At 48.5% G+C, this 17,954-nt stretch overlaps 1 protein-coding gene across 3 annotated transcripts in view; it reads left to right on the plus strand.

Moving 5' to 3' along the window:
- The first annotated feature begins 2,688 nt into the window (after nucleotides 1-2,688).
- The window catches only part of LOC121873193 (7-dehydrocholesterol reductase-like), a 61,078-nt gene continuing 45,812 nt past the window's right edge, over nucleotides 2,689-17,954 (plus strand). For all 3 annotated transcript variants that reach the window (XM_042376540.1, XM_042376542.1, XM_042376541.1), the window contains exon 1: nucleotides 2,689-2,851. The gene's annotated coding sequence lies outside the window, so the exon portion shown is untranslated. The remainder of the gene's footprint in view (nucleotides 2,852-17,954) is intronic.

The following is a 17,954-nucleotide window of genomic DNA, read 5'->3' on the forward strand; positions in this document are numbered from 1 at the left end:
CAACTAGTTGTAAAAGGTCATTACAAGGCTCCGGATTATTGTGATATCACTTGTGGTTCATTACGGACCTTGCCTACTCATCAGCACTTTGCCTTAAATTTACAACTCAAGTCTGCTTTAATTCCACTTCCTGTCATGAATTTCACTGTAAAGGATATTCAGATTGTTTCAGAGAAATTAAAGGTCATTGCATTCTTGAAGGAGACAAAATTTGCTGATTTGAATAATAATTTGCCATTTTATTTATCACGGGAATTTGCTATACCTGGTCTCACAATTCCCACTAGTATGTTAATTTTGGCAATCATGTTTCTGTTTTGTTATTATAAGTCAGTGTCATCCAAAATGAAAGTTGTACATAACATTTTAACCAGTAAGACACTAAAGTATAGGGCCCCTGTAGTAGATAAGACCCCTACAGTCGTTGAATCCCCAGCTTAGTGTCTACACCTTTGTTTATAACATGGTTAGGGTTGTATAGGATGTACTGTACTCTGTGAGCATATTTAGGCCTCACTGAGTTTGGCCTGTGGCGACCGAGTAATGTAATGGCCCCTGTCTCATCAATAGAAGTATTATATAAATGGGTTATTTACATCTGATTTATATTCAGATTCATCCCCTGTAATTTTCCACTATTTGTGAGGACATGAACTGAACACGCGAACGGTAGCTTTCCCAAGAGGGAGAAGCCCATATGTCAGCATCTATGTAAGCGTGCACCAAGGCGACGCCTTCAGGCAGTCACTCACACCAACTAATATCGAACGGACGTTGATTCACGTTTATATACATAAACGCCATCCCTTTCTCATCACACTCATAAATAGTGGAACTTACAGTTGATCTACACTCAGGAATTATATAAACATAATACTTTTCTAATAAAAACAAGAAACTTCAATTGGGTTTCGTTACTAAAGCCCAATATAATATATGTGAACCAACCTGGTTAATTGGGAATTAACCAACCGGTTCGTGACAGATGATGGTTGGCTGACAGGTGATGGGTGGCTGATATGTGATGCGTGGGTGACAGGTGATTAGTGGCTGATAGGTGATGGGTGACTGACAGGTGGAAAGGTGGCTGACAGATGATGGGTGGCTGACAGGTGGAAAGGTGGCTGACAGATGATGGGTGGCTGATAGGTGATGGGTGGCTGATATGTGAATGGGTGTCTGACAGATGATAGGTGGCTGACAGGTGATTAGTGGCTGATAGGTGATGGGTGGCTGACAGGTGATTGGTGGCTGACAGGCGGTGGGTGGCTGACAGGTGACGAGTGGCTGATAGGTGATGGGTGGCTGACAGGTGATTGATGGCTGACAAGGTGATGGCTGGCTGACAAGTAATTAGTGGCTGACAGGTTGATGGGTGGCTGACAGGTTGATTGGTGGCTGACAGGTTGATGGGTGGTTGTCAGGTTGATGGGTGGCTGACGGGTGATTGGTGGCTGAAAGGTGATGGGTGGCTGACAGGTGATGAGTGACTGACAGGTGATGAGTGGCTGACAGGTGATGGTTGGCTGACATATTGATGGGTGGCTGACAGGTGATGGGTGGCTGACAGGTGATGGGTGGCTGACATGTTAATGGGTGGCTGACAAGTGATGGGTGGCTGACAGGTGATGGGTGGCTGACAGGTGATGGGTGGCTTACAGGTGATGGGTGGCTGACAAGTGATAGGTGGCTGACAGGTGTTGGGTGACAAAGGGAGGAAAACAACAGATGGACGAGGCGCTCTGAAAATTAAAAACCAAACGATAGCTTATGTATTGAAAAATAACAATATTTACATTCTTACTACACAATGAAAATAAAATAATTATTCTTTCTCTGTTGCCGTAGTGTACTGCAAGTTTGAAAACCCAAAGTGTATGTCACTTGGCGCTGTAAAGGGAACATCAGTAATTATTTAACCGGGGTACCAAACACACACACACACACACACACACACACGCACTTCTCTGACGACAAATAAACATCAACAATCAAATGAGGAAAACTCTTTTCGCATGATTAAAAACTTTCGTTACCCTTGATGTTAGATAACTATTCATTCATTAAAATCGTCATACAGGTTCTCACTGGATCAGATTTTACATGTATACAAACAAGGGTAAACTATAAGTTCATTAAACCAAGACAGCCGTTAAAAGGATTTTTTTTATTAGGGGGTCCCTAATTTGTCAATCCGTAATGTAATACCATGCAGATACCGACACCCGTTAACACAACGCCAAATATGAGCTTCAGGAGGGTTGGCTGGTGATATGGAGAGAAGAGAGCATTAGCTCTGAGGGTGCAAGAAGGGTACAGTACAAGGTCAAGTTCAGAAGTGGGATATTGGAGGAGGTTGACAGCAGGTGAGCTATCCACCTTGCTTCAGAAGACGAATTTAGCTACAGTATTTAATATGGCACCGGGGTGTTGTTGAGTTGCCATGTAGTGAGTTGGCCGTGAGTGTAGACTATTTTCTTTTTTCATCACCGTTACAAACTTTTCATCGAATATTTGTAAATACAGTTAACATCGCTAAAAAAATATTTCTTAAACAATCTTCATTTAGAAGTAGATGAATTGTTTATTATAAACAACTAATGAGAAAACAGTATATTGACGAAGTGGCATCTCACCAGGACGTGGATGCTACTCACACACACACTAACACAAAACAGTTGGCGTTTACTAACGCCAGTGTACCCTGTTAGGCGTGTAACCTACCTCGTATTTTCCACAACTTGCCTTTTATCTCTGTCTCTGTTTTTTATCTCTCTCTCGTGTGTTACGGTAGCAAGTACATGAACATTTTGTCATTATCGTGGAGTTTCAATAAGACAATACTCTGGAGGTAAGTGACCTTTTACAGTTACCAAGTAACAAGTGAACATTTTTGATATTGTAGATCCCTGCAATAGTGTTATTCTAGAGTGAGATAAATAGTTTATTCTTTGTTGAAAGTGTGTTTCTGGCAAGTAATTACTATAATATTTTGTTTGAAAATGGTCTATCATAGTGTGTTTGTAATTGAATTTGTATATACAGTAAATTGAGTGTTTCTTTACATGTTTGACAAGCGTCACGTAAGCAATTTGATAAGACCATATTAATATTATTGCATAAGACTTCCTGGCCTGTTATTCCTGGTTTCTGTATCATCGTATTTATTATTAGACTTCAGCCTCGGCATCAAGTAATATTTCAGTGTTATGTCATTGACCTAAAACCCTCGTCCACCAAAGAGCGATGCACTCTCCCTCCCACACGAACTTTCTAATATATTTTTTTTTCTATTGCTACAGAGTAATGGTTAATCTAAGAATTTTGCTGTGAAGGTTGCATCGTTATAACCTAGTGTTTGGGATCATAAAATGTCTCGAGTATCAAGTAACTATAGCTACAGATTGACTACAGCGGCATCATGATATTTCGTCGTATTCGGAATGTAGTTAAACTGTTCCTGTAAGAGAGAGAAAAGTAAAAGAAGCTGAACTTGGTAAACGAGAAAAGTTATCACCGTCATTTGAACCGAGCACATCCGGTAGCCTTGTCTTCCTACCAAACTCACCAACCACGATTCTTGTCATAGTATTTTACCGAAAGGGGCTGAGTCGTTTTTATATCATGACAAATAATGATAAAGTGCAGTATCATGGTGTTTGGACTGAACCATCGAGCTTACAGTAGTTGCCAACGCTTATTCATGTTGCCTTACCCTGTAGTGCTTGATCCCATATGCGGTATTCGGGTCAAGCTCGTGGTATAATTGCACTGGTTTTTTTTTGTAAAATATATTTTCGTTTGTGTGTGAAGTTACTTGTTTAAGTATGTGTATATGTATGCATTGCTCAAAATACAGCTGCATCTTTATTCAAGCAAGATTCGTACAACACTCGCTGGTGTCGAAATTCTATAAACTAGACATCAACACTTGTTCGAAAGATTTCATATGTTAATTCGCAAATAAAGATGTATTACAAGGAACAAATTAATTGAGGATCAAGTTACTAGCAACAAAATGTTTTCAGTAGTTGGGAGACTTTACAAGCCTGAGCTTGTGTCCCACGAGTCTGTGACGAGAATAATATTTAAATGTTGGTTACGTAAGACGATGTGCTTAGTGATGGTACAGTACATTAAATAGCAGGGTTAATGCTGAATAGCCAATCCTATCAAATTAACTGTTGGAAACCTGTCACTAAAACTATCTTTCTTTGCTTTGTGTATGGAAAGGTGGTACTGAAGATTGTTTAAATTCTTTAATAATAGAAAATGAAAATGTCCCCGTGTATGACTGTGTACCCGTCCTCTCCTAAGTGAAAGGTGAGCGGGAAGGTTCGTCAGGTTCAACACTTTCTCCTCTGGCCATTACTAACAAATTACAAATTACATAGGTTTTACCCCCCTCCCTCTCCCTCTCTTTCTATATATATATATATATATATATATATATATATATATATATATATATATATATATATATATATATATATCATGTAAATCCACAATGAAAACGTGGATAAGATAAATCTTGATAAAATCACACGGAAAATGGAAACAACGGAGTACCTTAGCTTGTCTTTATATATATATATATATATATATATATATATATATATATATATATATATATATATATATCTTGATAAATCACACTGGAAAAGAAACAACAGAGCACATTAACTTTCGTCTTGAATAAAGAAAGCTAAGGTGCTCCGTTTTTCCCGTGTGATTTTATCAAGATTTATCTTCCATATTCATTGTGAATCTACATGATATATATATATATATATATATATATATATATATATATATATATATATATATATATATATATATATATATATATAACAGAACCAACTATTAATAGAGAAAGAGATTTAACGCGTTTAATATAATAAAAAATTCCTATAAGCCTGACAACATGGTACCGTAACCAATCAAGTTTTACCCCGAGCTTCCCTAAGTTACATGGATGTTCATATTTAGTTTTATTTATGAAAACTCGAAGTTGTTAGGGAACTTGTTCGCTTTCATTATATTGGGAAAAAAATGTTGCTCTAAAAATATTGAGTTGACCGTCTGGGGAATAATCTCATTCAGTCTTCATCGATAGGAACAGTATTAGATATCGAAAAACTTGTTTAGGTTGAGAAAAAAAGTAGGACGTGTTGGTGGAGACACCGTCTGTAAGATGTCATACCACTTGGACGATGGTCTATTTTATGCGATTGTTACCATTTTAGTTAAATGATCAGGTTAGGTTTGATTAGGTTACGTTACGTTACGTTTCGTTAAATCACATAAGACAGACGATCGTCCAAGTGGGATGTAATCTTCTGTGCAGAATATTCTTGCCTCGTTAATAACAAAACTTACAAAATCATACCAACTCAGTTTCCCCATTCCTTGTCATGTTTTCCCTTATAAAATCAATAACGGTATTTATTTATCCGAAAAACTGAATTGGATGTACCAACATATTTTATGTATAAAAACCAGTCCTAAGTTCAACCATTGTTGCTAGGGTTCAGAGACGTCTTCCTTCACTAGTGGCCACGTGTCTGCTGTAGCTACTGTATAACCTATAATCATAATGAGTTATCACATATACTTTAAGTGTAATGTCGCCTATGTATCTCTTCATTAAAGGCGGCGTCACACGGGCACTTTTACCGGTAACTTTCGCTTTCGGCTAGCACTAGCGGCAGTGGTTATATCCGCAATTTATAAGTGTGTTCACATGGTGGGAGCACATTTCGACATGCGCACCGTGAAACGTCAACAAAGGCTGTGAGTGAGCTCTCCCTACAATTCCCAATTCTGATGAATTCAGTGAGACGACTACCTTCAGTCTGTTTAGAGAACTAAAGTGGAGACCAGTTGTAAGCACAGTGTCGCTTGTGAAATTAATAGTTGTTGGACTTAGACAATATTTTAGATAAAATATCTGGACTTCCTGCCTGGACCATCTGGTCGGTTATTTTCGTATCTGCGCATGCGCAGTGCGAAGAGCGTGACGTTGAATGACGTGGTAGTGACGTCGTTGCCTCTCCATCTCGCCTGTGACCGAACACAAGCATTGCACAATGCCTGGGGAGAGTGGTGGGCAGAAACCTATGAAGGCTTTGGCTAAAGTAGAAAAGATTGCCCTACTGAACAACTTAGAAGACGACCTGAGGCTTTCAAGTAGTGAATCAGAAGCAGACAATCCGCGGCCAACAACAATAGCAGTGATAGACAATTTTCAAGAAGTGATTAGTAAGAAAGAAAAGAAGAGGAGGCGAGAGGAGGCGAAGAAAAGTGAAAGAAGTGACAGTGATGAGATCATGAATGATAGGAAGAAAAGGACGACACACACAGAGGGAAGAAGAAAGAATTCAACTGGGAATAAAACACAGCAGGTCTTGACTGAATCCAACACCCTTCAAGAGTCAGACCCCAGTGATTATGACAGTGACGGTAATGTTTCTATGGGAAACACTAGCCACAGTGGAAACAGCAATGCCATGGACCCTATCACCCTGCCCTCTGCCAAACAAACAAGTAAGCTGAATCTCCACTTTCCCAAGGACTCATTAAAATCTGTCGAGGATCGGTTTAATTGGATGATGAAGTACTGCAGACAGCATGGTCCCAACATTCAATTCCGACAGGGTAAGAACCGGAACTTTATCAAGTGTCAGACTCCTGAAGTCTATAAAACCCTTAGTACTGTTGGCTTTGACGGGGTTGTCCTAGTGGCCCCTCCAGCAGACGCTGATGAATGTTGCCACATCCTAGTGAAACGATTCCCCCTATACGCTGACATCGAAGATGCACGTGACTTTAATTCTAATATACTCAGTATACGTCGACATTACCGGGAACACACTCCACAAGCTGCTGTTATTGTCAAGTGGAAGGGAAGGGTATGTCCAACCACTGTGGAAGCCCATCCATTCCTCCACCACTTTATGCAGAGCCCTATCATCCTGGGCCTGCATTTTGTGTTATCTGCTCTCATTGGGGTCACACCTTCACTGCCTGCTGCCGACGTGATCGTCCTAGATGTCGCTTCTGCTCACGTAACCACAACTCCGCCGCCTGTGCCCAGAAAATCAAAGACCACCTTAATAGGGGTGGTGTGGGCTATGTAGTTGAGCCCAGGTGCTGTAATTGTGGCGGCCGGCACAATGCTGACTCACGGCAGTGCCCCAGTCGCCCTTCTGTCCCAGGGGAGAGGCCTCCCCAAGGACTGCGTCTACCACAACGCCCCCCTCAGTCTACTGGGTCACCTGCCCCTGCCTGGCTTCACCAGGCTGCACCACAACAGCACCTACCATTCCCTAACTCAACCACTACTGACCCTCCTCCCCGTCTCTACTCTGACGCTATCAAGCCTCGTGTTCCCACCAGTTCCCCCCCACAACCCCGTCACTACTCTGACGCAGTCAAGCCTTGTGCCGCCACCAGTGCCCCCCCACAACCCCGTCTCTTCCCTGACGCTGTCAAGCCTTGTGCCGCCACCAGTGCCCCCCCACAACCCCGTCTCTACCCTGACGCTGTCAAGCCTTGTGCCGCCACCAGTGCACCCCCACAACCCCGTCTCTACCCTGACGCTGTCAAGCCTTGTGCCGCCACCAGTGCCCCCCCACAACCCGTCTCCAGTGACATGACACAGATCATGTCCCTCTTCCAAGAATTTACCAGTCATGTTGAGAAACTCTTGGTTACACTCTGTACCGCCATCTCCGACCTACACCGCCAACTCCTGCCCTTTGCTGCCACCCAGTCACTCCCCTCTTTTGGTTTGACACAAGCTGGTAGTCCCCCTGTGAGCCCCCCCTGCTCACAGGTTGTGTGTACTGGGGCCCCCGAGCCAAGCCCTGCCTCATCTTTACGTCACGTGGTGCCTCAACCTGTCTACCCACCTCAAGCCTCGCCTGCTCCTGTGTCTGTGCTGTCTCCACCAGGGCTACCTGTTGGACCTGAGGACCCCACCCCCGGCTACCCATACTCCACCGACATGCCGGCACCTAAGGCCCATCCGTCTACGTCAGGGGTAATCAGTCTAATACACCACAATGGATAGCAACGCTACAGGACTGCAGGTACTCACCTGGAACATAAACGGCTTGCAAAGCAAGTTTGGTGCCCTCAAAACCTACGTCTACACTGAAGATATCGACGTGCTGTGCCTCCAAGAAACGCAGTGTGCTGCTGGTACCTATGTGCTCAGTGGCTACACATGTGTTGAGAGCCCATCCACTCCTGTTCTCCGCATCGACGGACTACCACGAAGCCATGCACGTGGACTACGGATCTACGTCAAGAAGGATGTCCCCTACCAACCTCTCGACGTCCCCCTTGATGACGACACCACCGACGCACATGCCATCACAATCACACTAAAAGGTATGTCCCTCAATATTGTCAATGTCTATGTGCCTCCCTCCACCCCTACTGTACCTGTCCTACCACACCATATCACCTCCACCCCCACCCTCCTTGTGGGGGACCTCAATGCCCGTCACCCTAGTCTCGGCTCCCAGGGGCCCCTCTCAAACTCCCGGGGTAACTCCTGGCTCTCCTACCTACAAACCACCGATGACCCTGTACGTCTTCTCTGCCCTCCATCACCCACCCACATCGGGGGAGGGAAACTTGACTACATAGCTCTCTACTCTGACCCTCACCGCCCACACTCCACCCGCATCCTCCACTCCCCCCACAGTGACCATTTCCCTATCCACACTACCCTCCAGTATGTGAGAATACCCGTTCCACCCAAGGGCCCTAGGCTCAGGCTACCCCCTGCCAACATACCTGCCTTCATCACTTCCATTGCTGAATGGTCTCAGGGTTACACTGTCACCACCGCAGACCAGCTCTACCTTGATCTGTCCAAACAATGCACTGACCTCCTCCGCCCTGTCCCAAAACACCGCCGCCCTAACCGCCAGCCCAGGAGTCAGTGGAACGTTAACCGTGACCCTCATGTTAAGTCTATACGAGTATGGCACCGAATAGCAGTCGACCAGTGGAAGAAATCTCCCAGCTCCCCTGACTCTCTACGCTTCCTGATGCGCACAGATAAAGAGCTCCAATCTGCCATCACTCTCGCACGAGAGAAGCAGTGGTTTGATTTTGCTTCTTCTATTGACCAGTCTACATCTATAGGTGATATATGGCGCACCATTAACCGTGCCCGGGGCACCAACGCCAGACCCGCGCTCCACCCCAGACCAGCTGCCCGAGCTGAGGCGCTCTCCCAGATGTGGCAGGAGGCCGCCTCCATTGATGCGCTACCACCCGCTGTACGAGACCTCACCCTCGCACTGCAACCACAACGCCGACAGCGCATCTTCGAGTACCAAGACCTATTTGCAGACACTGACGTGCCTTTCACACAGTGTGAACTACTAAATGCTGTTAAGCGTGGTCGGTCCACCGCCCCTGGCGATGACGGCGTCACATATGAAGTGTTAAATGCCCTTATTGCCACCCCTGGTAACCCCCTCCTCTGTCTATTTAACCTCTCTTTTGATACTGGTCAGCTGCCTCACTCATGGAAGACTGCCACCACCATCCCAGTCCCTAAACCAGGCAGACAAGATGAATATCGTCCAATATCCCTCATCTCCTGCTTCTCAAAGATGATGGAGCGCATGATACTCCACCGCCTCCACTGGAAAATTGAAGCCTACCTGCACCCTGACCTCTATGGTTTTCGCCCCGGAAAGAGTACTGCTCACTGCATCGCTCACTACATGGCAAACACCTCCGCCAAAACCTCCCTCTTCGTCGACTTCAAGGGTGCTTTTGATAAAGCCAACAGTGAAGTGATCCTTGAGGGCCTCACTCACATGGATGTGAAGGGCAAACTCCTCACGTGGATTGCTGACTACCTCTCCCATCGACAGGCCCGTGTCCGTTTTCAGGGCCACTACTCTAAGATCAGGGACCTTGATCTTGGCACGCCTCAGGGAGGTGTACTCAGCCCTACACTCTTCAATGTTCTCATGAACTCCATCTGCCGTCTCAACGTCATCTTTGCTGAGCGAGCCCTAGACGGTCACATCATAAGCTACGCTGATGATATCCTCCTCCAAATTACTACAGTGCAACATGAACAACCTATACTCTCCACGTTCGCCCGGACCTGTCAAACACTCGGGCTAGTCATCTCACACACTAAAACCAAGTTCATCTCACGCTTCCGGCGTCAGACACCACTGATTCTGCAAGGACAAGACATCGATCAAGTACTCACCTACAGGTACCTTGGTCTACCTGTGCGAGCCACTACCAGAGCCACGACCTCCGCTGTCGCCGCCCACGTCATCTCCCAGTGCCGCCAACGAACGAGGCCCCTCCAGTCCCTCACTCACGGCCTCAAAGGAGCCTCTGTCAGGGTCCTACGTCTCATGTACATTGCCATCGTCAGAGCTGTCATAGATTATGCCTCTCCTGTCCTTGTAGTTGCCTCCCAGCACGAGAAACAAAGCATAGAGAAAATCCAAAACAGAGCGATGAGACTCATCCTCGGCTGCCCTATGACCACCAGAATAGAAGTCATGCAGCGCGAACTAATCCTGCTTCCCGTCTGCAATCGAATTACTGCTCTCAATGCCATCCTTGGTGTTAAACTTCTTCGCAGTGAGCAACCGACTCCCCTGTCGCGCTCACTGAACTCACATCTTAACACCCTCCTGCGCCGGCCTGTCCCCATTACTTTCCCCCCCTCCCTCTCAACTCTGGCCCGTCCACACTGCTGCTGACATCCTGCGTTATCACCTCTACACCCCCTCGACCTCTCTCCCTCCCGAGTACACTCATCCGCCTCTACCGCCGTGGACCTCCCCGTGTGTTGATGTTGTCGTCCACACCTTCCCTGGTCGTAAATCCACCCAACTGAGGTATATGTTCAAACTTAACTGCCTTGAGCAGATTAATGATGTCGCCTCCTCTCTAAAGACCTCCCACCCTCCTATCCTCGTCTACTGTGATGGGTCTGTTACCACGCTGGGCAGCGCTGGGGCAGCTGTGTGGATTCCTGAGCGCCAGGCCTGCAAGAAAATCAGGGTCCACGACTGGGCCTCCTCCACTGATGCTGAAAGCATAGCCATCCTCGCGGGCATTCATGAGGGGGCGACCTATGCTCGCACTGAACGCCGGAACCTCCTTATAATCAGTGACAGCACTTCTGCGCTAGCTAGGCTCAAATTACCCTCCCCCTCCTCCCCTGCCGCCCAACACACCCTAGCCGCCGTTGCCGGGCTAGAACAAACTGATGACATCCGTGTCAAGTTTCTTTGGATCCCGTCACATATAGGAATAACTGCCTGTGACACTGTTGATCAGCTTGCCAAAGAAGCTACACAAGAAGAAGATACTGAAGCCACTCTCGCCCTCTCCCTGAATCAGCTCAAATCTCGCATACACGCCACACAACGAGAGGCATTCAACGAAAATTGGACACACCTGAAACAACGGGGTAGCGTCACACTATGCCACTATGACGCTGTAACCGATGACGACAACCGCCACTACAAAGAATATCAATCCCTTACTCGATCTCAACAGCTTATATACATGAGACTGCGCCTAGGGTACAGGTACCTATGGGAGTACATTGGCAACCCTGAGCCTCACCGCACTGTTTGTAAACTTTGTGGCCAACCCGACTCTCACACCCTCTCTCACTACATCCTCACTTGCCCTATGACCTCCTCCTATAGGTCCCCAGCCGTTTCCAACACTTCGTCCCTCCCAGACCAGATATCCCTCCTCCTAGTCACAGGCCTGGCACTTGACATTATTAGGGACCTGCCACTCTTTGCCATAAACAGATAAAATGTACCGGGAACTTTCTCCCCACACACTCATCATTCTCTCACTTTATGTAACTTGACAGAACCTATGACCCTTCAGGCTTTTACGCCCTTAATGTACGAGTCATAAAGGCAAGTATGAACTTTTCATACTTCCCTGTTGGGCGCTGTAAACGCTTCTGCGCTTCACCTTGCACAGGATGTAAGGGGGTGCCCAATAAACTAGCCCCCTCGGGGGCAAATCTGAAATCTGAAAGGTGGGAGCACTATTACAGCCACTGGAACCGGAAGAGGAGCGGCTGGAGCCAAACCAAAACAATAACAAGACTTAGATGACGAACTGTTAGTTCTTACAACTCTTGCTTTGTGTTGTTAAATAAAAACGTGAGAAGAAATGCTTGTGGACCCGTTTCTGGCTTTCGAGAAGGAGGAAAGCTTGGTCCTGAACTACAGAAACAAATTAAGCGAACAGGAATATCCCTAATTAACACTAATTATTGTATTTTGAGAATAATTTCCTCCATGTGTATATTACTTAAAGTTTCATACGATTGTTTTTGTATTTTCATTGTGGAAATATTAAGAAAAATGCTACTAGGCGGACAAGGAAAGGCATTGTTGTTAGGCCCCTCATTTCGCCGCTTACACAGCTTCCACCGCTGGTTATCAGCGACCAGGTCTTATATACAGAAACAGTAGCTATATCAGAAGTGTCATCGAATTACCACTGGCTGTCCCGCCATTCTCCGGTAATTTCCACCAAGTCACAGAAACACACTTGTGAACTATAGTCTTATTTAATACTCACTAAGTCGTCACAAAACTGTTCACAGGGTATGTCTTCACAGTTGGGCTTCTCACTTCGTATATATACAGTCAGCATACTATCAGTGTACAATTCCTTAGTCTTTTCATATTATTTCACTCACAATAATTCCACAATACTTGAGAACAATTATCTTTAGCTGTCACTAGGCCTGTACTTCACACCCTGAACAGAAACGGACGACTGACCTCCCTTGATCATGATGATGATAATGAAGTAAAGTGGCAAATGACTTTGCCATGAGAGAGAAGAAAGAGAGAAGGGAATAATAGAAATGGGAAGTAAAGTAGTAGGTGTGGTGTGGTGGATGTAATCCTAGACAAGGTTCTTGAAACTCCAGGGCACGAGCAGTAGGTATATTCAATAAGTGTACAAGACTGGGCGTGATAGCCAACCGATACAGGAGCGATTACTAGGGACCCCGGACCGTAGGTAGGCCGAGGCCGATCTGAGGGAAATTAGCTAGCTAGGCAAGGGGAGTTGCTAGACATTCCTAGGACAATAAATGAGGTCTTCTAATTACTCGACTAGCGCGGTACAGACATAGTACATCGGGACATAGTAAATGAACATAGGCATTAGACATAAGCATAGACATCAGACATGCTATAATAATATGTAGTAATACAGACATGTGAATAAATGGTACAATGAATGGTAACAAGAGTCCTGGCGTCAGGCGTGTTCACATATCTTGGTATGTACATATCTATACACCTCCCTCCCCCTTTACGCTCGTAGTGCAATCTCGAGCGGCTACGGACTCTTTTTCCATGAGTCGGGGGGAGCGGCGAGGGACAATGGGAGGATCAACTGACGACCTTCGTTCCTGGTCTGGGCAAGGGGACACAGGGGACGGGGAGGAAGGTTCGTCACTAGAGGATGGCACTGGGCGGAGGTGGCGTCTGTTTCGCCACCACACACGACCACTGGGGAGGCGGACTTGGTACGAACGAGGCTCGCCACGGCCCATGACGACCCCAACCTTGTCCCAGCGGTGTGACGTCGGGTCCTGGATTCGTACTTGCTGGCCGACGGCCAACCTGGGAAGGGGGCGGGCTTGGGCGTCATAGTGGCTTGTCACTTGGGCCATCCGGGCAGCCTCACGGCGGTCACACTCGTCCGCCTTGATCTGCCATTCATCTAAGAAGGACTGGGGGTGGGCAGGCACACAAGTACGAAGGGGGCGGCCATACAACACCTGGGCAGGAGAGCGTCCGGCAGGGGTAGGGGTGTTACGGAGTTCCAGTAGGCCCCTGTCGAACTCCTCGCAGTCCAGGTTCCCCGTCGGTGCTGTCTTGAGGATGAGGTATTTTACGGACTTTACCGCTGCCTCGGCGTGGCCATTCGCCTGCGGGTAATGAGGGGAGGTGACGATGTGGTGGACGCCCCAGCGTTCGGCGAAGCTCTTGAACTCGTGGCTATTGAACGGGGGCCCACCGTCGGTTCGGAGGCGGAGAGGCACTCCGACTTCCCGGAAGAAGCAACAAAACATCCGGATGACCCTGGAAGAGGTGGTGTCCCGACCACAGGGAACTACCACGGGCCATCCAGAGAGCCTGTCGGCGACCACCAGGAAAGACTTTCCGGCCACATTAAAGAAGTCGGCGGACACGGACTCAAAGGGCTGCTTTGGGAGGTCATTGCACAGGTACGGCTCTTGTTGCTGGCTGGGTTGGAGTTGCTGGCAAGGCTCACAGGCCTCAACCGTGCTCTTAATATCGGCGTCAATACCAGGCCAGAAGACGGTCTGACGGGCTCTGCGCCTGGTGGCTTCAACGCCGCGGTGGCTGTCATGGAGGCGGGATAAGGTGCGCCGGCGGAGGGCAGCGGGAACGACGATCCTGGGGCCGTACAACACCAGCTCTCCGTCCGCATAGAGGCTATCCCTTAGCTTCCAGAAGGGGAGGGCGGAGGCGTGAATGTCGTAGCGGTTGGTGGGGAATCCAGCGGAGACGTAGTCGAGGAGTTGGACGTATGCCGGGTCTTGAGCGGCGGCGATGCGAAGCTCCTGGAGAGTCCTATCGTCTTCGATGGAGGGCGTCGTCGTCGTCTTGTCAGCAAGAGAAGTGGCTGTGTGTGTCACTAAAGACCGAACGTGAGCAGCGGCCGTGGTACAGTCGACTTCATCTTCAGGTGTGGGGCGACTAACAGGGGCTCGGGAGAGGGCGTCTGGTATGCACAGAAGCTTCCCGGCGCGCCACACAGCTGTAAAGACGTAAGGGGCGGTCTTCTCTTTGAGACGTTGGAGGCGAGGATTTTCGATGGCGTCCAACGTGTAGTGATTAAGAATGGGTATGAGCGGGCGATGGTCCGTCATGAGGGTGAAATGCCCAAGGCCGAACAGGTAAAGGCGGCACTTGGCCATAGCCCAGGCGACTGCCAGCATCTCTAGTTCAATGGTGGCGTATCTGGTCTCCGTGTCCGTCAAAAACCTGGAGCCACACTGAACTAAGCACAGTCTACCCTGGCCGTGGTCTTGAAGGAGGGCATATCCGAGGCCGTATAGACGGGAGGCGTCGGTCTGGAGGACCACTGGTAAGGACGGGTCGAAGGGTGCCAGGACTGGTGGTGACAGCAACGCCTTCTTAACATTCCTGAACGCTAGGTCGTGGTCAGGAGTCCAGAGGAAAGAGCGCTTGGGGCTCATGAGGGGGCGTAGAGGTTGGGCTGATGTGGCGATTTTAGGGGAGAAGTCGGCCAGCTGATTTACCAGGCCCATAAATGAGCGAAGGTCGGTCAGGTTCGCTGGAGTAGGGAAGTCCCTGATGGCCTTGACCTTCTCCTCATCAGCTGAGATCCCCTCTGGCGAGATGTTGTAGCCGCAGTAGTTAACTTGGGAGGCGGCGACCACAAATTTATCTTTGTTCAGGGTGATACCATGGGCACGACATCTTGTGAGCATCAGATGAACTCGGTTCAAGTGGGCCGGGAGATCATCGTCGAAGAGCAGGATGTCATCTACGACCTTCACGCAGTTGGTGACACCCTGCAGAGCCATATCCCCACGGAGGCAGTACGCATCCCCCGTTGCTGCGAAGCCCATGGGTCCGCGGCAGTGTTGGAAGCGGCCGTGGGGCGTGATGAATGTAGTGAGGTGGCGATCTTCTTCCGCCAGGTCGACTTGCCAGTACCCATGTAGTGCATCCGCCGTGGTAAAGAACTTTGCAGACGGGGTGACGCTGCGGACTGCTTGGATGGGCGTAGGCGATGGATGGGCGGGGCGGGACGGGAGACCTGCGAGTTGAGATGGGTGAGGTCCACTGTGATGCGAACACCTACAGGCTTGGGTGCCAAGACCATAGGGTGGCACCACTCGGAGGGCTCCTCGCCAGCGTGTCTGATGATCCCCTGCTGCACCAGAGAATCGAGCTCTGCCTTCACCTTGTCCCGTATGGCAAAGGGGATAGGCCTGGGTGTGTGGATGGCGAAAGGCGTCGCGCCAGGCTTGAGGTGGATTCTCATCGGGGGGCCTGTCATCTTCTTGAGCGGCGTCTTCTGGAGGTCGGGCTTGGAGACAAGGACGTCGCTGAACTGACGAAAAAAGAACTCCCGGGCGGCAGCAGGTGTGGTCATGGCTGAAACAGGTATCTCTGCACACCTGTTGAGGTGTGTCACAGCGAGGATGGGCTTTGGGAACTCGGATGAGACGATGGCCAAGTCCTGACAATGGCCACATGACAAGAGAGGGGTTTGGATGCCCTCATGGACGTGGACTGTGGCAAGGCAAGACTTGGGACCGAGCTGTAGTGTTGCCTTGAAGCAACCCAAAGGTGGAGACATCGGGGACCCGTCCGCTGTGAGCACGTCGTTCATGGCTGTGGGTGACAGGCTACTCCTGGGGATGTTGAGGGCGTCCAGGTGTGTTGGTCCAATCACCGTGATGTCCGCGCCCGTGTCAGGTATCATCAGGAGGTTGGAAGAGTTGGTACCGTAGGACAGACGAACATTGACGGGCTTGGGGGACCTGTCACTCGAGGTATCATCCACGCGTCGGCATCCTTTGTTATTCTTGGGAGACGGTGGTGTGGACGTTCTGTCGGGCTGTGAAGAGACGTTTTGACCTGGAGATGGAGGCTTCTTGGTGGACCTGCAACACTTGGCGAAGTGTCCTTGCTTGTTGCAAGCGTTGCATGAGGCCTTGTTGGCAGGACATCGAGGTGTGCGGGGCCAATGGCCTTGAAACCCACAGTTTCGACATGTACTATCAGCCGCAGGGCACTTTCCTGGACCATGCTGGTGCTGACAGTTTCTGCAGGATTCGGGAGAAGAAACTGGTGACTGTGACGGGGGCTGTGGAGAGGACGTCGTCTGCATCTGGCGTTGATTCCTCTTGTAGGTGGAGACGGCGTGGACTTGAGATGGCGATGAGTGTATAGCTGAGGCAGCCTCTCTTGTGGCCTCATACGACCTGCAACAGGTGACGAAGTCGGTGAGGGAAGAGGCGGCGTCGAGGGTGAGGAGTTTCTGAAGCAGGTCCTCGTCACGTACACCCATCAGCAAGATCATCTTGAGCTGGATCTCAGCACAGGTTACAGGATCGCCTGTACATAGGTCCACCTCGGTTGCTAGGTCCTTAAGTCGTGCATAGAAGTCTGAGAATGATTCCCCAGAAGCTTGTTTGCAGGATAGCAGTTCCCTACGACGCAAAGCTTCATTGCGGAGGCCACGGAAATGACTCTGCAAGGCGTTTAAAACCTCTGTCACTGACCTGGGGGAGTCAGGGGGGATGGCTAGCGTGTGCTCTAGGAGGCGTTGAACATCGAGGGAAATGCACGATCTTAATTGGATGAGTTGTTTATGAGGGGGCATTCGGTAGAGGTCAGACATAACAGCAAAGTCTTCGAAACGACGTCGCCATTGACGGTATACTTGATATGTTGCATCAGATTGAAGAGGTGGGGGACTGGGAACTGAAGACTTGCTGTGCAGGGGTGTACTCGAGACGGCAGGCGGTGGAGGAGGCACGGAGAGGTCGACGAGAGTTGAGACTGGAACGGGTGGTTGAGAAGACACTGAGGCATACCTAGGGGAGATAGGTGACGTGTGAGGAGGCGTTGTCTGAAGGATAGATGAAGAGGCTGAAGCTGGCGAGTTGGTTGTGGCAGCTGGTGAAGTCGTCCTCGTTGCCAGCAATTCCAATAGGTCCAGGAATTTGCGGTTATCAGCTTGGTGTTGTTGTTGAAGTTGAAGGCGGTAAGCTGATTCCTCTGACTGTCTTGACAATTCCTCTTGACGTCGTTTTTCCTCCTCTAATTGACGTCTTTGGGCTTCCTTCTCTTGAGAAACTTGTAGGAAGTGGATTAACTGAC

This window comes from Homarus americanus, unplaced genomic scaffold, assembly GCF_018991925.1.
Source record: "Homarus americanus isolate GMGI-L3 unplaced genomic scaffold, GMGI_Hamer_2.0 scaffold32929, whole genome shotgun sequence".
NCBI lineage: Eukaryota > Metazoa > Arthropoda > Malacostraca > Decapoda > Nephropidae > Homarus > Homarus americanus.